This window comes from Schistocerca piceifrons, chromosome 8, assembly GCF_021461385.2.
Source record: "Schistocerca piceifrons isolate TAMUIC-IGC-003096 chromosome 8, iqSchPice1.1, whole genome shotgun sequence".
NCBI lineage: Eukaryota > Metazoa > Arthropoda > Insecta > Orthoptera > Acrididae > Schistocerca > Schistocerca piceifrons.
In genome coordinates, this window is record NC_060145.1 from 65573351 (window position 1) to 65595582 (window position 22232).

At 43.1% G+C, this 22232-nt stretch overlaps 1 protein-coding gene and 1 pseudogene across 4 annotated transcripts in view; one reads left to right on the top strand and one right to left on the bottom strand.

The window, feature by feature from the left end:
• The window catches only part of LOC124711334 (glucose-6-phosphate exchanger SLC37A2), a 369968-nt gene that overhangs the window by 195916 nt on the left and 151820 nt on the right, over positions 1-22232 (bottom strand). Inside the window, exon 1 of one of the 4 annotated variants that reach the window (XM_047241368.1) lies at positions 18927-18972. The exons of the other annotated variants lie outside the window; for them this stretch is intronic. The gene's annotated coding sequence lies outside the window, so the exon portion shown is untranslated. Of the gene's footprint in view, positions 1-18926; positions 18973-22232 lie in introns of those variants that run through there. 4 annotated transcript variants of the gene reach the window in all.
• On the top strand, positions 11180-11297 carry LOC124712807 (annotated as a pseudogene).

The window sequence follows — 22232 nt, forward strand, 5'->3', positions numbered from 1 at the left end:
ATCGGCCGACTCTTCATCAATACGCCTACCCAGAGTACTGCTGCAAATCACCGTCAATGCACAACTAACGCTGCTCGAAAACAAATCTCTAGACAGAACCGAGCGTTACTGAATGCAGACTTGAGGCAACAACATAAAGAGGGCATTACTCTTGTCAGGAGCAGGTACTGTGAGCGAATGGAAACGAGATACACAGGTCGACATTTACACTGTTGTGCGCTATCTGCAGTGCAATGTCGAGAGTTTACAAGTCCAACCATTGCTACGCTAGAGATCAGTCGGTCAGCACAACTAAGCTTCGGCGGAATAATGATATTGTGCCGGTCGCGGTGGCCGTGCGGTTCTGGCGCTGCAGTATGGACCCGCGGGACTGCTACGGTCGCAGGTTCGAATCCTGCCTCGGGCATGGGTGTGTGTGATGTCCTTAGGTTAGTTAGGTTTAAGTAGTTCTAAGTTCTAGGGGACTTATGACCTAAGATGTTGAGTCCCATAGTGCTCAGAGCCATTTGAATAATGATATTGTGTTACATTTTTCTAGCTGGATGCAGCCAGTTTCTTTTTTTTGTTAGAGTAATATTTTTTAGAGCAATATAACGGTGACAGAGTTACTTACAATTTGTCGCAGTGTACAGAACCCTGTAGTTCGTCATAAGTATTGAGTATATATTATTAGTGCACTATTACGCTAACAAGTACCTATTATACGTTTTTGTAGCAAAATCAAACCACAACAAACAACTGGCTGCACCCAGATGGCAAAACTGTAAAATTATATTATTGTTACATCTGAAAATTGTAAACCCTCGAAACCCGTCGTGGGATGAAACAACGAATGACTGACGTAGATAACTGTTTTATTTGACTTCTATTGTCATAAACATACACAGTTCCTTACAACAGTCCAACACATTCGGGATCCGATGAAAGGTCACAACAGGGACCAATGGAAATTTTTGGAAATTTGAGGTTAGTTCCTGTGGGACCAAAGTACTGAGGTCAACGGTTCCTAGACTTACACACTACTTAATCTAACTTAAACTAACTTATACGAAGGACAACACAAACATCCATGCCCGAGGGAGGGCTCGAACTTCCGACGGGGGGAGCCACGAGAACCGTGGCATGGCGCCTGAGACGGCGCTGTTACACCGCGCGGTGGACCGGTGGACATGCAGGCAGGATAATACATGGAGACGCAATTTACTCTCCTACAGAATGACATTAACCGAATATGGGACCCACAGAATGACATTAACCGAATATGGGATGAAGTCCAAAAGTCGATGCATTCCTTTCTACACTGAAAAGCCAAAGAAACTGGTACACCAGCCTAATATCGTGTAGGGCTCCTGCGAGCACGCAGAAGTGCCGCAACACGACGTAAGTAACTATTCGAGTCCATCCCATGTTAATTACTTTACGTTTACAGCCAAATAAAGTAACAATCATGAGTGGTTTTCACAATCTTTAGTGACATTTCTTTGACTTCAAGTCTTGAAATGTACATCCATATTGGTAATTTTTCCGATATTACTGACTGTAACATATGGAAAATTGTAACATTTTTATTTTACATAGTTATCCTCCTGCCTGTTGCTTAAAACTATTATTGAAAACAGACAGTATTTATAACAACAGTGAAACTGTCAACATTTAATTTGTGTTTTATTCGAAAATTGTTGATTTGTAGCTTGAAACAGAGGCATGTGGTAGGAAAAATACGAAAAAGATACGGATTTATCATATAGTGCTATAAAACGTAAGTTCTTAAAAAAAGATTTAAAAAAGCAAAAATACATCAAACATCGCTTCAATACTTCTTCAAGCTCACAAACACGTTCCTGACGTTCATAAACAACTTCCGCATAACAGGAAACTCTTGCCTTTGATCATGACGAAGAACGTTCTATTGAGTACAAAATAACAGCAGTAATAATATAGACTTTTTTACGTTTGTGCATGTAAAATGTACTTCCATAGAAGTTAACTGCTTTGGTTGCATAAAAGAGCAGAAGTTGCGCAAACAACTTATTTTTATAACTCATAAATGCAATTTATATCGGGGTACAGATATAAAATACACAATGAACTAGCATTGAACGATGTACAGTTCTAATTATGTGCAAAGCAAACAAATTAACAAAGAGATTTCTCTATTGCACCTTCATTTATGTTTCTTTCCCTACCAATGCTACAAGTACTATCTGTAATCACACCATTTACTACGTCATTTACTTACTTTACCAAAACTACCGAACTTTAGTTTTGGTAGAGCGCAGCTCTAGTACCTCCCCATGTGTTATTAGATCTGCCCATCTAATCTTCCGCGTTCTTCTGTAGCACCACATTTCAAAACCTTCTGCTCTCTTCTCGTCTGAAATCCTTATCGTTCACGTTTCACTTCAATATAAGGCTCCACTCCAGACAAATAGCTTCAGAAAATACTTCCGCTGAATACTTCTACAGAAATTTATACTTGATCTTAGCAAATTTATCTTTTTTGGAAATATTTTTCTTGGTGTTGCCACTCTTCATTTTATACCGTCTTCTCTACTTCGGCCAATATTAGTTTGCTGCCCAAACTCATCTGCAACTTTTAGTTCCTCATTTCCTAATCCAATTGCCTTAGCAGCCACTGATTTAATTAACTATGTAAAGATTCCCTTGTACCTCGTATCACTGTTGTTGCTGTTCGTCTTATGGTCTCTTTTCAAAATCCAATCCATTTAGTTCAGCTGTTCACCCTTTGCTGTCTCTGAAAGAATTACAATGTTACCGGCAAACAACGTTTTTATTTCTTCTCTATACGCTTTAATTCCCTTTCCGAATTTCTCCTTGGTTTTCTATACTGCTTGCGCAATGTACAAATTGAACAACATCGGGGGTGGGCTGCAAACATGTCACCACTGCTTCTCTTTCACGTTCATCGACTCTTGTAACTAGAATCTGATTTCTATAAAAATTGTAATTATTCTATCGCTCCCTGTTTTTTATCCCTGTTGTCCCCACAATTCCAGTCAACATTACCAAAAGCTTTCTCTAACTCTACAAATGCTATACAAGTAAGTTTCCCTTTAACACATCTTATAAACTAAGTCGTAGGGTAAGCATTGCTTCGTGTGTTTCTCCATTTTTGATAAGCACGAACAGCCGGCCGGAGTGGCCGTGCGGTTCTAGGCGCTACTGTCTGGAGCCGAGCGACCGCTACGGTCGCAGGTTCGAATCCTGCCTCGGGCATGGGTGTGTGTAATGTCCTTAGGTTAGTTAGGTATAATTAGTTCTATGTTCTAGGCGACTGATGACCTCAGAAGTTAAGTCGCATAGTGCTCAGAGCCATTTGAACCATAAGCACGAACTGCTCTTCCTCGAGGTCGGCTGATACCAGTTTTTCCGCTCTTCTGTGAATAAGTCCAGCCGGTATTTTGCAACTATGATTTAGTAAACTGATAGTTTGGTAATATTCACAGGTATCAGCAGCTGCCTCTGTTTGAAACTGGAAGTTTAATACAAGAAATGAATTCTGTTACATAAGGACCTAAACTTCCCCTTGCATTTTTCGTAGCAGAATGTGCACCAAAATACTCCTTCGATTAATCTACGAGATGCGAGTATAAAATAACGGACTGATGCTGTCACACAGTAAGCACTCGTGCACCAAGGATGAACGACCAATAGCTGTGAAGCGTGAATCCTTCTCAGTCGAATGCGACGTCTCTGGTGCCAAATCAGTGCGGCTGTGGCCTACGTTTGTTTAAGAGATACTATTTTGTTCTGGTGGAAAAATGATGTGTGTTATAATAGAGCAACGAACGGTAGTGACATTTCCCTTGAAACTTGGAAAAACTGCTGCTGAAACTTATGTTTTACTAAAAGAAGTGTGTGTCGAAGACTATCACGTACGCGAGTTTCTGAGTGGCCGAGAAGGCATTGAAGATGACCCACGCCCGGGACGCCATTCAACATCAAAGACGGATGAAAAGTAGGTAATCTGATTCGATCTGAATGTCGGTTGAGTTTTCGATCGATTGTTGAAACTTAAGGAATTTACAAAGAATGTATAAGGCAAATTTTACATAACCAGTTTAACATGAGAAAAGTGTGTGATAAACTGGCGCCAAAAATTCTCACCTTCGAAAGAAAAGAAGCTCGTGAAAATTTTTGTACTAACACTTTCAATGCCACTGAAATTGATCCTAATTTCTTGGAAAGAGTGATAACACGTAACGAATTTTGGCTTTTCACTACGCTCCAGAAACAAAGCGATAATCCATGCACTGGAAGGAGCCATCTTTACCGAGAGCGAAAAAAGCTCGAATGAGCAAGTTAGCATTCAAAGGGATGACGACAGTTTTTTTAGATATTGCTGGAATTGTGTATTTTTACTGGGTTCCTGAAGGTCAAACTATTGATCAACATTGCTACCTTGAGGTTCTTGCTCAGTTTCGTGAGAAAACAAGACAGAAAACGACCCGAACTGTGGAAGAACAGGTTATTGGTTTTGCATCACGACAACGCACCCGCTCATACAACATTGACTCTTAAGAGGTTTCTACCGAAGTATAGCGTTCCAATGGGAGACAAACCCGACTTTTCCGCCTGACCTAGAACCCTGTGACTTTTATGTACTCCCCAAGGTCAAATCTTCAGATCTGCATTAAAAGGAACAAGATTCCAGTCCTTTGGAGTAGTGAAAGAAAAAACACTGGATCTCATCAAGGAGTTCACAGGGGGAGACTTCCGGCAGGGGAGTATACTGAGGGTGAAAATAACTAAATATATATGTATTTGAAATAAAATGTTTTACAGCAGGAGTCCCGTTATTCTATAGCTACGCCTTGTATAGCAAAGCGATTTTACTTGCAGTTTGGTTATTTGTAACCAAAAGATCGTTTAATATGCAGCGAATATTGGCTGCGACGGACACTGAAATCCCCAGTCTTAAATCAGATGTCACGTGTTGTCATGTATAAAATATAGGGGCCACAGATCAAAGTCTTACCAGAACCCTTGTATTGTATGTTAACCGGGGGCCTAGAAACGACGGAGAAACTCCGTTCCCGCCGCAGCCGCAGTGGTCCACAACCCCACGACGACTACCGCAGTCCACTTCACCCCACCGCCGCCCCACACACCGAACCACTCATTCAGGATTATTGTGCCGTTCGGCCCTCGGTGGACACCCCCCCCCCCCCCCCCCCCCCCCCAGGGGAAGGCTCTCACCAGACGAGTGTAACACCTATGTTTGCGTGGTAGAGTAATGGTGGTGTACGCGTACGTGGAGAAGTGGAGAACTTGTTTGCGCAGCAAACGCCGACATAGTGTAGCTGAGGCAGAATTAGGAGAACCAGCCCGCATTCACCGAGGCAGATGGAAAACCGCCTAAAAACCATCCACAGACTGGCCGGCTCTCCGGATCTCGACCAAAGTCCGCCGGGCGGATTTTCGTAATCCGGAAAGTCGTGCGTTAGACCACACGGCTAACAGGGCGGGCTACCAGAACCCTTACGTCACCTCCAATTCCGTTAGCTTCAGCAATTTCACCAAATTGTCACTGTCCGACCAACACCACAGTACGCTAGAGATCAGTCACCACAACCAAGCATCGGTTAAATAAAAGGGTTAGTGTGGGGAACGTATCAAAATGGAACCGAAATAAGATGGCTTCGTCCAAACTGAGCAACATATTAATAAGTAAGTGGCAACCTCCGAATCCAGTCACGAAACAATTGCGGCAGATCATACTGTGGTGACCTGCACCCTTGCGAGAACCGCCAAAGGTACGCCAGGCTTCCACTACCCCATCCCCCGTTCTTACGCATCTTTTTATACGAAGATTTAGCAAATTCTGTAATTTTGTAATGAAGCATTTTAAAGAAATATTACTTCAGTGATCCATATTGATGAAGTACATTGCACACTGAAACATAAAGCTGTCATTGTAGTAAATAAATTACATTTCCAGGAACTATGTAAAATCGTGAAAGTAAACCAAGACCTGCATCTTACTGTTCATGGCAGCTACTCTGATATATATGGGCACGACTGGCAAGCACAGCGAAACCAACTGCACGGTGAGATTGGCAGAAGGACTACATGGGTTAAATGTTTATCACGGTGGTTAGCAAAGCAGCTTGTGCCAAACTTCACGTGTGCAGTGGGTGCGGGCCGCGTGATGCCAAGGCCCTCCCTGTCACTCGGCTTTGTTCGGTCATGCTCGGAAGCACCCGGTGCACTGCGGTGCGGCATTTTACATTCGGCACAACTCTCTTGAGTTCTGCAGAATCCTGGTGTCGGCACTGTTTACCCTTTGGTATTTGTTTCGTGATATGAAGGACTTTCACACTTCCAGTGGCTGTTTGCACAAAAAGAGGCAGTCTATCTATCTGTAATACCAACCCTTCAAAGTGAATACTAACGATAGAACGGAGGAATGGAAATTCTCAATTCGCATAAGCGACAGGTACTGCTTATTTGCTAGAAAACGGCATTATACCGGGTGATCAAAAAGTCAGTAAAAATTTGAAAACTTAATAAACCACGGAATAATGTAGATAGAGAGGTAAAAATTGACACACATGCTTGGAATGACATGGAGTTTTATTAGAACAAAAAAAAACCGAGTTCACGAAGTGTCCGACAGATGGAGCTGGACAGCAAAACGTCAGTGACTGCGCATGACAATTGTGTATAAAAGGAGCTGTAATGAGAGAGAGAATCAGATGCGCCAGCAGTCGCAGCATATTGACGTTACCGGAAAAGTCGCTTTTAGTGAAGCTGTATTATCAGAATGGGGAATGTGCTAGTTCAGCGTTACGATCCTATCGCCATAGGAAGGGGATTCGAACGGGTAAAGGTCCGTTGACAAATGCAACTGTGGCGAGAATGATTTCGAAGTTCGAAGCCACGGGTTGTTTAGACGATAGACCCCGTAGTGGCCGACCGAGCACAAGGCATAATGCTGCTGAGACAGTTCAGGAAGAAATGGAGACTGTAGCGGGTTCGTCTATGCACGGGGAAGTCAACGCTCGTGCAGTTCCACGTCGCACTGGCATTCCATACACTACTGTTTGGTTGGCACTTAGGCGTACAATCCGATGCTAGCCATACAAAATCCATCGCCATCATGAACTGTTACCTGGCGATTTAGTGAAGTGGAGGGTATTTGCGGTGTGAGCGTTTAAAAAGATGGCAGAATATGACGACTGGTTGAGATGACGTGTTGTGGACCGACGAAGCTCATTTCACGCTCCGAGGGTCTGTCAACGCCCACAGCTGCAGAATTTGGGCTACCGAAAATCCTAGAACTGTCGTGCAAACTCCATTGCACGACGAGAAAGTATGGGTTGGATTTACCACATCTACCATTATCGGGTCTTTTTTCTTCGAGGAAATGCGTGATTCCGGTTTTTTTAACTGCTACCGTGACGGGTGAGAGGTACGCCGATATGTTACAGAATCGCATCATCCCCAGCCTGGTTGATAAACACCTGCTGGAACGTACGATGTTTATGCAGGATGGCGCTCCACCCCATATTGCTAGACGCGTGAAAGATCTCTTGCGCGCGTCGTTTGGTGATGATCGTGTGCTCAGCCGCCACTTTCGTCATGTTTGGCCTCCCAGGTCCCCAGACCTCAGTCCGTGCGATTATTGGCTTTGGGGTTACCTGAAGTCGCAAGTGTATCGTGATTGACAGACATCTCTAGGGATGCTGAAAGACAACATCAGATGCCAATGCCTCCTCTGGACACGCTTTACAGTGCTGATCACAACATTATTCCTCGACTACAGTTATTGTTGATGAATGATGGTGGACATTCTGAGCATTTCCTGTAAAGAACATCATCTTTGCTTTGTCTTACTTTGTTATGCTATTTATTGCTATTCTGATCAGATGAAGCGCCATCTGTCGGACATTTTTTGAACTTTTGTATTTTTTTGGTTCTAATAAAACCCCCATGTCTTCCAAGCATGAGTGTCAATTTGTACCTCTCTATCTACATTATTCCGTGATTTATTCAGTTTTCAAATTTATACTGACTGTTTGATCACCCAGTACTACCAAGCAGCAAGAACTCACAATTCTAGGTGACAATGAAAGAGCAAAGAATTAGAACGATTGACAGAGGGAATTCATTCTTGTGTACATCAAGAAACACTTTGTGCTAAATTTGCGGGCATGTAGCACTCGACGAAATTGGTGGTACGAATAATAAAATTTCTGAAGTCGCACCCACATTTCCAATTTCAGTTGCAACAATTTTCAGTGGAAATGAACGAAGAGTTTGAAGACTTCATTTATTACTGCAAATTGAGCTGGTAAAGCCAAGGGGCATGCCTGGAACGACTTTTCGATTTAAATCTCGCTGTTCAAATGTTCAAATGTGTGTGAAATCTTATGGGACTTAACTGCTAAGGTCATCAGTCCCTAAGCTTACACACAACTTAACCTAAATTATCCTAAGGACAAACAGACACACGCCCATGCCCGAGGGAGGACTCGAACCTCCGCCGGGACCAGCCGCTCAGCCCATGACTGCAGCGCCTTAGACTGCTCGGCTAATCCCTTGCGGCAAATCTCGCTGTTGTTGAATTTATGAAGGCAAAAGGAGTGTAGGAGCGAAAATTAGAACATCCTGAATGGATTGCACACTTTGCACTTGACTGCACACGACAAAGGAAAGGAAGGAAGGAAGGAAGGAAGGAAGACATCGACATCGAGGTCTACAGTGACTGAGCACAAGCTCGTATTTGTCATGGAGGGGGGGGGGGGGGGGGGAAATTGGCTATGCCGTTTCAAAGGGACCATCCCAGCAGCGATTTAAGGAAAGCACAAAAAATCTAAATTAGTATGGCCGGACACAGGTTTGAACTGTCGCACTCCCAAAATCAAATGGTTCAAATGGCTCCGAGCACTATGGGACTTAACATCTATGGTCATCAGTCCCCTAGAACTTAGAACTACTTAAACATAACTAACCTAAGGACATCACACAACACTCCCAAATTCAGGTCCAGTGTGCTAACCATTGCGCCGCATCACTGCACATTGCCCACAATAAGACAGTGCACAGTAACTTGTTTCTGATGTGATGGGGATGCATTTAAAAAGAAAATCACGTTGTGGAAGGGACGCGTTCTGACAAAGACAAACCAATTCGCTAAGCTCACCGGCATTTAAGAAAGCGCGAGGTCTGACAAATTGATTGTGGCCTTGCAAGAATTACAACGATAGTTTATAAAGTTCTTGAGGACACTGCCAATCATACACCTGTTTCCAAGACTGTTTGCCGTTTCAGTTGAAAGCGCCCCTATGCATGTGCGATGTAACTGATTGATCTGCAAGGTAATTCAAAGTTTTAATTACAAATCTTTTGACATTAAATCGGTCCAGTATTTATACATTGCTTTTCTCAGATGATTTTCCAAGTCTCCATAATGAGGTTGCAAAAGTGCTACAATATTTTGGTCGACATATTTGTGTGAAAGATCTTTTCACGATTAAGAAACTAAATATGTCTCGATCACATGCAACTTGAGAGCGAAATTCTGCGTCTGTCCGTATGCCGACAGTTTGTACGAGATAGAAGTTGTAGTATGTCTTCAGTGCGCCAAGACTAATTAATTGATGCTGAAAACTTGATTTGTTTGTGATCTGTGTTGTTGAGAAACGTGAAGTATAAAAGCATTTACGACTATACTGCCATTTTTTTAAATGTGGCGCATTCGCTGTTTTCCCTTCTCCCCCCTCCTCGCGCTCAGACACTGCGGCGTGGTGGTGGGGGAAATGTGAAGCGAGGCTGAGCGCTTTGGCACTCCGGCTCGAGCATGGCCCACAAGCCGAAATTCGAGCATGCCCACAAGCCGAAATCTTGTACATCCCTGCTTTAGCGTGAGCCAGCGTTTCACTCACAGTAGAATAACAACAAAATATCTAATACAAGTTGGCTTCTTCCAGTGGTGTTGCGACACCAGATGCCTGTGCAGCACAGCTGAGGGCCAATGGCAGAACATGCATTTGTTTGTACAAGGATTCAAAGTAAATATTCAGAGTGTAGCTGTCTGTAGGTACAACGAGTAACAACTCCTATAATATTATTAATCACTCTCAGAAGGGATGGTATAGATATCTTTCTCATTTCCAATGCGGAGTGTCCCAACTGAAACTTGGCAGCAGGAAAATTAGTAGCAGGAGGGGCAATTAAATTGCATTTTACTCCCCCCCCCCTTTTCTTTTGACTACTTCCTCCATTCTCATGCCTCGCTTCCGTCTTCAGTCGGCAGAAACTGGAAAAAAACCGGAAGCCTTAGTATGTTTATAACTTTTATTCATTAAGGATGTAGAACAAAAATGGAAATGAGCATTTGGCGTCATTGGCCGGGAGGCCCCTTGCGAGGCAGGTCCGGCTGCCTTGGTGCAGGTCTTACTACATTCGACGCCACATTGGGCGGCCTGCGCGCCGGATGGGAATGAAATGATGATGAAGACAACACAACACTCAGTCCAAGCGGAGAAAAATCCCCCACCCAGCCGGGAATCGTAGCCGGGCCCACAGGATGGCAATCCGTCACACTAACCACTCAGCTATCGGGGCGGACAGGATGTAGAACACTGCGACTGTGATGAGAAATAACTACCTTTCCGGATGATTAAGTTTTTATTATATCATGACTGACTTCGAATCGCAAAGCGACTCATCTTCAGAAGGTACACACTTTCAATCATTGTATCATTGTGAGGGTTGTGTAGAGTTGATGGCATCCATGGGTTTGATTCTGGTGCACAAACATAAAACACAAATATAAAACACGAACTTTGCCACACGATCAACTCCCGTTTATTTTACGGGCTGTACATGCTTTACATCCTGTAGAGCTTATGGGAGTTGCTTTTGGAAAAGTTTGTGTAGTGCTGTGACATAAATGGAAGGCATAAATTATATTTTCCAGAGTAAAGTGTGCGCCAGGATTAAACCCATGGATGCCAATAACTCTACACAGCTCCCCCAGTGACAAAAACACTGATTAAAGTGTGTACCATATCAAGATTAGTCGCTGGGAGATTCAAAACTGGTCACGGCCTAATAAAAATTGAACCATCACAAACGGCGACTGATTGTAGTTGTAGTTGGTTTCAGCATCCGCTCATCGATATTTAAGATCCTACAACACTGTAGCGAGGGCAACGGCCTTGCCGCAGTGGATACACCGGTTCCCGTGAGATCACCGAAGCTAAGCTCTATCGGGCGTGGTCGGCACTTGGATGGGTGACCATCTAGGCCGCCATGCGCTGTTGCCATTTTTCGGGGTGCACTCAGCCTCATGATGCCAACTGAGGAGCTACTCGACCGAATAGTAGCGGCTTCGGTCAAGAATACCATCTTAACGACCGGGAGAGCGGTGTGCTGACCCTACGCCCCTCCTATCTGCATACTCCACTGAGGATGACACGGCGGTCGGATGGGCCCGGTAGGCCACTCGTGGCCTGAAGACGGAATGTACAACACTGTAGCGAAGTACAAGAAAGAACTCCATTCTTGAACATGAGGGAACTATGTACGTGGCAGCTCTGTGAACCAGGCGCGCTGCTGGTACAAAAACAATGCTAGTGGTAGATGACACGGTGACAACAGCGTGCATTTACAGTTGCGGTTAGAGGGAAAGGCTTGTTCTCATAGGCTAGAGATACGAACATCAGTGATAGGAGCACTCACTACCGTAATTTCCCATAACTATGGTCCAGACCCACAGCTATGGTCCAAACCGCCAGTCTCGAATCATACTGTTGAGCAGACCTGTGAAAATGTCTGTGTTTCTTTTGCGCTGCATTTGGAAGTCCGATAGGTGCTGCAGTCTATGAAAACAGTCAAATTAATTGATTAGCGTGCTTGGTAAGTTTCAGCGGCTGTTGAGTTTTGTTGAGGAATGAATGTGATTTTTTTGCAGACTTTCGTGTGTGTCTATAAACAGACAAGGAAATTTAAGTAGTTCTGTGTACTAAAGCTGCTTCCATTTCATTCTGCGGTTGGCATAACAACCAGTATTTGTGATATGGACAAACAAACAGTCTTGGTTGCAGTGTTAAAATTAATGGGAAGTAGTAAAAAATGTTGACACTACACCCAAGACTTTGTTTGTTCATATTCTGTATTGCTTCTCGTTATTTAGCAATGCTTTGTCACATAATTTTTAATGAATTTGTGTTATATGATATTTTATATAAAAAAAAACTGAAGCCTGAGACATAGCTGTGGTCCAAGAGTTTCATCTACATGGTGTTCATGTCTACGTAGTTTCTTTGGATTCGCTGAAGCTAAAATAGCTGTTTTTAACACAATCTACGGGCCTTACTTCAGTAAATAATGAACAATAAGTATCAAAACAGGTAAGGTGGGATACCATATCTTTCTTATCCCCGACATACTATGGTCTTGTTCCTAAGGGAAATACTTGAAAAGTAGCTCAGTCGGAGGAAAGCGTCTAAAATTAACATTTAGTCACTATCAAATATGAGAGTGAAGTCAGGGCAGGTAGTCATTGAAGCTGACAAATCTGGGGCAGAAATAAGTTCCATGGTAAGAAATGGGAAACTGAGGATTTGGCCTACAGAAAGGGATCTTCTTATGTACAACGAATCTGATGCGCACTACCCTCCATAAGTTTGGAAACACAATACTGCCTATTGCAAAGGAGCAAGCTAGGAGTTGTCAGTGTGGGTTATTGGTTATAAAACAGAATAGCATTCTCAAATAACTATTAATAATGACACAGTACTGTACAGATAATTGTCGTACGTATACATACATGGTGGTACCGCTCGGTTTTATATAAACTAACTTTACCGGTCCAAGCAGCTCTGCTAAAGACGCCAGGTGGGGCCAGTAGACGGCTCCACAGTGTAGAGTACCGTTGTTTACAGTTCTGTTCAGTTGTAGTTCCGTTTGTGTGAAGGTAGGATACGCCGCGAAAGAAGGTGGTACACGCAGCGAAAGTAATGGTGATTCACGAGTAAAGACAATCAGTGAACACTAAGAAGGCAAAAGTTTTCGACAAACGTCAAAGTAATTGAAGATGTCCATTGCAGAGTTGTCAAGACCATGCACCGGGATCGAGATACAGACTCCTGCGGTGATTGTCCTCGCTCAGGGGCGCCCACAAAAATGTCAGAACGCCGCGAAAAATATTTGGTAGTTACCAGTAAATGTAATAGATTCAATACTATCCGTGAATTGACTGCAAAACTAAACACAGTTAGGGATACACCAATGAGTGAGTCAACAGTGAGACGTTGTCTGGCAGAAAACACTCGCCAGGATTACGTACCAGTACAGAAACCGTTAACAGATTGAAAATGCTACAGTGGGCTACGACACACCAACAGTAGACAGCAGGGATTTTGGAAACGGTCTTATTCAGTGACAAATCCGGATTCTAAATATCTGAAAGTAAGCGCCGTCAATTCGTACGTTGTTCTCCTCATGGACGCTTGATTCCTCAGTGGGTAATTCCAATTGTGTAGTATGTAGGGGGTTCCGTGATGATATGAAGATCTTTTAGAGGAAATAAAGTCGGAGGTTCGTGAAAATAGATGGAAAAATGAACCAAAAAATTATCATGCCATTCTTCAGCGATATTTCAAGACATCTCGTTTGCGTCACATTGGGAAAAGGCATGTCTTGCAGCAATACAACGACCCGAAACATACGTTCCGTTTGCCTCAGAACTATGTGGTATCCCTAGAGATTTAGAAAATTTTGAGAAAAACGTGGAATGGCTTCCCCAGTGCCCTTATCGTAACCCAATCGAGCTACTATGGGATGATTTGGACAGGAGGATCCGAAAACGGGATATCATGAGTAGGACACACTAGTGGGGGGTCTTGCAGCAAGAAAGGAGACTAATTCTAGCTGAAACCTTGGCGGAATTGAACCATTGCACGCCAAGAGTATGCAAGGCAGTGATTGAAGGCAAGAAGCGGCTAATTTAGGGAATCTAAAATTTAACTGTTACATTTTCCCATGTATTGTTTGAGCTTAATAAACATTTCGAAAACAATAAAATTCAGTTTAGTAATGTATTTCCTTTCTGTTGTACATAGTCAATTAGAGTTTCCAAACTTATGCAGGGTAGTGTAATTTGCAAAATTCAACCCCGTGGTTAAGGCGTCAACTGAAGAAAATTATATTCTTAAAAGGAACTCGAAAGCGCATGGGGCGAATAAATAGTTGTACCATTTATTTTCTTCTGTACAGGTATTTAAGTTTTATACATTGCATCACAAATGGGTTAAATAAATAACATTTTTCTTTAATTTCCAACTGTTATAAACGGACATAAGAGTCAAAGCTATAAACCACCAAAATGTATGCGAGATGGACCACATTTATGAACATCAGTGCCTAACTGTGGTCCAGTTTTCAATATGAACATTAACAACCCTTGAAATTAAAAACTGAGTTAACAGTAACGTTTATTTCACTTCCTTGGCACTTGAAAAGAAAGAAGTAATTTGAAGGTCTTCCTGTTTTTACACACACATTTGATCCTATCATTTCATGTTGTTGTTGTTGTTGTTGTTGTGGTCTTCAGTCCAGAGACTGGTTTGAGGCAGCTCTCCATGCTACTCTATCCTGTGTAAGCTTCTTCATCTCCAAGTACCTACTGCAAACTACATCCTTCTGGATCTGCTTAGTGTATTTATCTCTTGGTCTCCCTCTACGATTTTTACCTTCCACGCTGCCTCCAGTACTAAACTGGTCATCCCTTGATGCCTCAGAACATGTCCTATCAACCGATCCCTCCTTCTCGTGAAGTTGTGTCACAAATTCTCCAACTCTGTTCAGTACTTCCTCATTAGATACGTGATCTACCCATCTAATCTTCAGCATTCTTCTGTAGCACTACATTTCAAAAGCTTCAATTCTCTTCTTGTCTAATCTCTCTGGCTCTGAGCACTATGGGACTCAACTTCTGAGGTCATTAGTCCCCTAGAACTTAGAACTAGTTAAACCTAAGGACATCACAAACATCCATGCCCGAGGCAGGATTCGAACCTGGGACCGTAGCGGTCCTGCGGTTCCAGACTGCAGCGCCTTTAACCGCACGGCCACTTCGGCCGGCGCCTTGTCTAATCTATTTATCCTCCACGTTTCACTTCTATACATGGCTACACTCCATACAAATACTTTCAGAAACGACTTCTTGACACTTAAATCTATACTCGATGTTAACAAATTTCTCTTCTTCAGAAATGCTTTCCTTGCCATTGCCAATCTACATTTTATATCCTCTCTATTTCGACCATCATCATTTATTTTGCTTCCAAAATAGCAAAACTCATCTACTACTTGAAGTGTCTCATTTCCTAATCTAATTTCCCCAGCATCACCTGATTTAATTTGACTACATTCCATTATAGTCGTTTTGCTTTTGTTGATGTTCATCTTATATCCTCCTTTCAAGACACTGTCCATTCCGTTCAACTGCTCTTCCACGTCATTTGCTGACTCTAACAGAACTACAATGTCATCGGCAAATTTCAAAGTTTTTATTTCTTCTTCCTGGATTATAATTCCTACTCGACATTTTTTTGTTTCCTTTACTGCTTGCTCAATATACAGATTGAATAACATCGGGGATAGGCCAGAGCCCTGTCTCACTCCCTTCGCAACCACTGCTTCCCTTTCATGCCCCTCGACTCTTGTAACTGCGATCTGGTTTCTGTACAAATTGTAAATAGTCTTCCGCGTCCTGTATTTTACCCTTGCCACCTTCAGAATTGGAAAGGGAGTATTCCAGTCAACAATGTCAAAACCTTTCTCAAAGCCTACAAATGCTAGAAACGTAGGTTTGCCTTTCCTTAACCCATATTCTATAAGAAGTCGTGGGGTCAGTATCCCCTCGTGTGTTCCTAGATTTCTCCGGAATCCAAACTGACCTTCCTCGAGGTTTTCCATTTTTCTGTCAAGAATTCGTGTTACTATGTTGCAACGGTGACTTATTAAACTGATAGTAGGGTTATTTTCACACCTGTCAACACCTGCTTTCTTTGGGATTGGAATTATTATATTCTTCTTGAAGTCTGAGGCTATTTCGCCTGTCTAATTTCATTTACAATGTAAATGTAAGCCGGCTGGGTTGGCCGAGCGGTTCTAGGCGCTACAGTCTGGAGCCGCGCGGCCGCTACGGTCGCAGGTTCGAATCCTGCCTGGGGCATGGATGTGTGTGATGTCCTTAGGTTAGTTAGGTTTAAGTAGTTCTAAGTTCTAGGGGACTGATGACCTCAGAAGTTAAGTCCCATAGTGCTTAGAGCCATTTGAACCATTTTGTAAATGTAAACCTTTGTGTTCTAAGGCTGAAATTTATTTTCGAAATTTACTTTATTGTTAGAGTACAATACTGTTATCCGTTTCAATGTCTGGTTAGAAACTACATAAGCGTGACCCAGGAACAACAATGCGGATGTAATAGTTTTCTCTTCTCGTGAGGATGCTTGATGTCTATGAGCTACTTACCGAGCGGGGTGGCGCAGTGGTTAGACACTGGACTCGCATTCGGGAGGACGACGGTTCAATCCCGCGTCCGGCCATCCTGATTTAGGTTTTCCGTGATTTCCCTAAATCACTCCAGGCAAATGCCGGGATGGTTCCTCTGAAAGGGCACGGCCGACTTCCTTCCCAATCCTTCCCTAATCCGATGAGACCGATGACCACTCTGTCTGGTCTCCTTCCTCAAACCAACCAACCAACCTATGAGCTACTTGGCATCTCACCATTGGGGTGCTTAATTTCGGTATCCGTAGCAGGCGCGCCAGTCACTACCACCTCGTTGGCGTTTTACCTTACTACGATGGTTGTGGTTTGTATACCGCCGGTAGCCACATAGCGGCCGACGCGGGAGTAACGGTGGTTGGATGGGAACATGCGCCGAAATTAGTCACCCTGATAGCGGCGTTCGAGGGCGCTACCAAAATCAAGCATTCTGATGGACTGGGGACTCACCACAATCAACTCCTTAGGGAGCAGAAAGCTACGTTACCATGCAAATAACTTATTTGGCAGAAATGTCAATGCATAGCCGTATTAGTTGTACATTTGCAACACTCAAATAACATTTGCACATAAATATCAACCGTTAGAAAAGAAGGTCTATATTTACATCGTAAAATTAAATGTAGAATCAAATGTGTCGGTCCTTAATTGTAAAAACAGGTACGCTTGCTATTTGTCAATTACAGCGCCATCTACTGCATATGGAAAACAATGGTCTGGGTAAGCCGTAGGTACAGTATTTTTCGGTGTGGAATTCGGATTGCAGTGAAAATGGGGGCTGGGTTCCCATTTGAAAATACGAATTAGACCCCGCCTACGCAAGAAGGATAGTTAGGATGTGGTCAGCTGTATCATATACAGATGTACTATTTACTAATATTAACTTTTCACCTGGAACATTTCTTTTTCGTAGAACGCGTCGTTTTCGACAAATTTAGCTGTCTCAAGTTAAAACAAACCCCCGGTCTACATGTTTTGCACACACACACACACACACAAGTGCGGAAGTTCAACAATGGGAAGTTACCGTACCTATCCCGCTTATTCTTAATCTGTCCTTGTTTTTGTTTTCTTTTCCGAACGGTCCTGCCCCCCCCCCCTTCCCCTTCACCCCTTCTACATCTACATCTAAATTTACACTCCGCAAGCCACCCAACGGTGTGTGGCGGAGGGCACTTTACATGCCACTGTCATTACCTCCCTTTTCTGTTCCAGTCGCGTATGGTTCGCGGGAAGAACGAATGCCGGAAAGTCTCCGTGCGCGCTCGAATCTCTCTAATTTTACATTCGTGATCTCCTCGGGAAGTATAAGTAGGGGGAAGCAATATATTCGATACCTGATCCAGAAACGCACCCTCTCGAAACCTGGACATCAAGCTACACCGCGATGCTGAGCGCATCTCTTGCAGAGTCTGCCACTTGAGTTTGCTAAACATCTCCGTAACGCTATCACGCTTATCAAATAACCCTGTGACGAAACGCGCCGCTCTTCTTTGGATCTTCTCTGTCTCCTCCGTCAACCCGATCTGGTACGGATCCCACACTGATGAGCAATACTCAAGTATAGATCGAACGAGTGGTTTGTAAGCCACCTCCTTTGTTGATGGACTACATTTTCTAAGGACTCTCCCAATGAATCTCAGCCTGGTACCCGCCTTACCAACAATTAATTTTATATGATCATTCCACTTCAAATCGTTCCGCACGCATACTCCCAGATATTTTACAGAAGTAACTTCTACCAGTGTTTGTTCCGCTATCATATAATCATACAATAAAGGATCCTTCTTTCTATGTATTCGCAATACATTGCATTTGTCTACGTTAAGGGTCAGTTGCCACTCCCTGCACCAAGTGCCTATCCGCTGCAGATCTTCCTGCATTTCGCTACAATTTTCTAATGCAGCAACTTCTCTGTATACTACAGCATCATCCGCGAAAAGCCGCATGGAACTTCCGACACTATGTACTAGGTGATTTATATATATTGTGAAAAGCAATGGTCCGATAACACTCCCCTGTGGCACGCCAGAGGTTACTTTAACGTCTGCAGACGTCTCTCCATTCAGAACAACATGCTGTGTTCTGTTTGCTAAAAGCTCTTCAATCCAGCCACACAGCTGGTCTGATATTCCGTAGGCTCTTACTTTGCTTTATCAGGCGACAGTACGGAACTGAAACGAACGCCTTCCCACCCTCGCCGGTACCTATCTCGCCACCCCCTCGGCAGAGCCCTGAAGTGCTGCATAGTGGTTACACGGAAAGACTATCGAGCGTAGTAGATAAAATCCGGCAGCGAAACCCACTCTGTGCAGAACCGGCAATGCTGCACCCCCCCTGGTAGACCACGTGGACTCGCCGTGCCAGCGCACACTCACCCGCGGTAGGAGCTGCGTCTTCTCGGAGCGCCGTCTGCCCGACAACTGACTGGCTGTCCGCTGTCCGCTGCACTGCAGTGCCGCTCCTTATCAGCAGCGGGCAGATAACGGTCCATTGTGTGGCCGCGACACAGCTCGGCCGCCGCCGCTGACCCCACTCCACGCGGGGAGCCAAGCCCCTGACCGAGTTGCAACCCTCTACGCTCTCCGGTGGACCACCTTTGATCGTACACATATTAGACCACCGCACCAGGAAAGAGAACACTTAACAGATATTTCGCTTATTGTGCACACACACTCACAAGGAGACGGCACGACCGTGGTGTCGGGCATTTGTCCGAAATTTTGTATGCTGAAAGAGGACCCCTAACACCTCACGTGGTTAAAATACGAGGGGTGTCCAGAAAGTAAGTTCCGATCGTTCGCGAAATGGAAACGACTACGAAAATCCGATAAAGCTTTGCGCAGGTGTGTTGGGCAGTGTCTCTAGTATGACCCTAGATAGCATCACGGCGCTCTTCTCATTTCTGATCTCACGAGGAGCAAATAAAGATTCATAGAACAGTAGTGTCTTCCGCCGAGTACGAGGGCCTGGTGAGAAATTTCGCCTGAAGCTATGTAGCCAACATGACATAACTGTCGTGCGGTTTCTTCTTCGAGACAATTCATAGCCGCATTCTGCAGGGGCAATGAAAGTGCTCCTACATAGTTTTCAATTGCCAATTTTTGATTACCCACAATACAGAACGTAATGTCTCTCTCTGAGTTTCATCTCTGCTCACATGAACCACTGGCTATGAAGACAACATTTTGGCACAGACAGCGAGCTATAGGCCAGCGTAGAGAATCGGCGGAAAGCACTGGCGGCTGCCTTATATGACGAGGGTATTGGGAAGTTGGTACAACGCTAAGAAGTCAGAACGGCGACTACGTAGAGAAGTAGCTGGAACGTGTAGCTAAGTGTTACAAGTGAAACATATCTGATTTTCACTGCAGTTTCCGTCTCGCGATCAATCGGAACTTAGTTTCTGGACAGCCCTCGTATTAGGACGCACTACTCGGAAAATCCCGAGAAAAATCGATCCAAAGTTTCTTAGGTGCGTTATGTGTGGCGTAGATGGTTAGGGTTATCACACTTACGCCAGAGGTCTCGGGTTCGATTCCTCCTCTGGCACTTTTTTTTCTATTTCATTTTCTTTTGTTATTCCACCAATTATTCAAAAAGTTTCTGAAACCTACATTATTTTTAAAACATTATTTTAGCTCAAGAACGTAAAGTTTTTCATTCACTGAAAAATATTCGTGCTCGTTGTTCTATTTCGATTTATGGGGTTTCAAGGTTTAAAGGGACTTTTTAGGAGACCCCTTGGGATTATAACGGTCATCTGCGCATAGGACCGTGCGCGATCCGTGAGAAGTAAATGGCAGTTTGTTTTTGATTTCGTCGTGAACAGACGTGCCTGTTTCAAATTTCAAAGTGTTATTCTGATCCGAGGTTAAACATGTCAACTGAAGAAGTTGCTGGCTCATCTGGAATAGGAGAAGAAATTCCTGAGGAATCCATTCATAGTGATCTATTAAAATTACGATTGAAGGACGCAGTGGTATATTATGAAAAGCTGTTGACGGAAAATAATTTAATTGCATCGACATCTTCGGAAGAAAGCTCTCGCGATGCTATGTTATTGGCCGGAGAACTTTATAATAATACACTGGAGAGAATAAATATTTACTTCTCATTAACTCTTTGAGAGGTCAAACGAATCCGGAGAGATATGATGCAATTTTTCAACATGACGAAAATACGCCAACTTGGTCTGTAAAAGTCATACTTCCAAAATGCACTTCTTTGGTGGACCTTGTGATGTTTAGTTTTACAGGCAAGTTAAAAATTTCATAAAGCGCTTGCATTGTTACAGGAGAGCCGTGAAATTAATCCCCTGGAAGGTTGTATAAAAATTCATTCTATGATTAACCAATATTCCGAGACATGATTCAGCATGCCTGGTTTGCCTCAAAATTATCAGAAACTCAAAACATTTACGTAAATGTTAATGGGGTATGTTTTTATACACATTTATTGCAAACGCCCTGAGACTATAAAAAATCCGCTTTTATATGTTGCAAAACATGTCGCAAAAATTATTGCTTTGTTTTTTTTTTACGATAATTGCCACTGCGCTTCTTGTTTATAAATATTACATGTGTAAAAATTGAATGTTTCCCAGTCGACTTTGTTATTCTGATTAAAAACCCAATGTTTCTCCTCATACACTTTACCATGAAAAATGGAAAACCCACCGCCATGAATTGTGTTGTTGGACAAAAAGAAAATAACTTTTATTCAATAATGTAACTAATTTGTTAAAGATAATGTAGGTACGGGAAACTTTCTGAAAAATTGGTGGAATAACAAAAGAAAATGAAACAGAAGGAAAAAAAAGTGCCAGAGGAGGAATCGAACCCGAGACCTCTGGCGTAAGAATCTGAGCCGTAACCATCTGTTTTTTCATTTTTTTAAATTTTTTTATTCCACAAAAACAGTAACAAAAATGGCTACAATGAAATGACATAAATAACGTGACAGATAATTGCAGTCATAAATTACAGCATTAAAAAAATGAGTCTTTAGCAGTAGCACACATTTAGCACCTTCACTGTCACCTTCAACTGGTGGCAGATCAGCATGTACATTTTCTTCTTCTGCAGCCTGAGGTTCCTCATCATCATTTCCCAGACCCAAATTAACCATTCAGTAAATCCTTGATGTGTGTTCCTTCCAGAGTGTATTACGTGGACAGAAGAGCAGTCCCGAACAGCGACATCGCAAAATACTTCACTGCCTTGTTATTTTTGTCAGTTCCAGCCTTCTAAACGCATCCATGAGTTCAAGATATTCCTTTATATCAGACACCAGATGTTTGTCGCCATATTCCTGTATCTGCTGTACTAGTGATTTATTTTTCATGTGTGACTTGCAGGTGAGGTTAGGGTCGGGAACGTGACCCAACCCATTTCCTCTCTACTAGGAATCCAGTTCCTAACTTATACCCATTCGGTTGAAGACAATTCGGAGCATACTACCATATTTCTTATTGTGATTCTGATATTTAAGTATTTTCTCGAATTCATTTTCCATATACATCTTGTATTCAATATGTTCATCGCTCCCAATATTATCAAAAACATAACTTGTATATTTGCCCATTAACCAAATCACTGCGTTATTTTTTGCCTGAGGGTAGTAACTTTCCTCTGGTCTGAAGAAAATGTTAGCCGGTACATTGCTTGCTGAAGTTCTTGTTA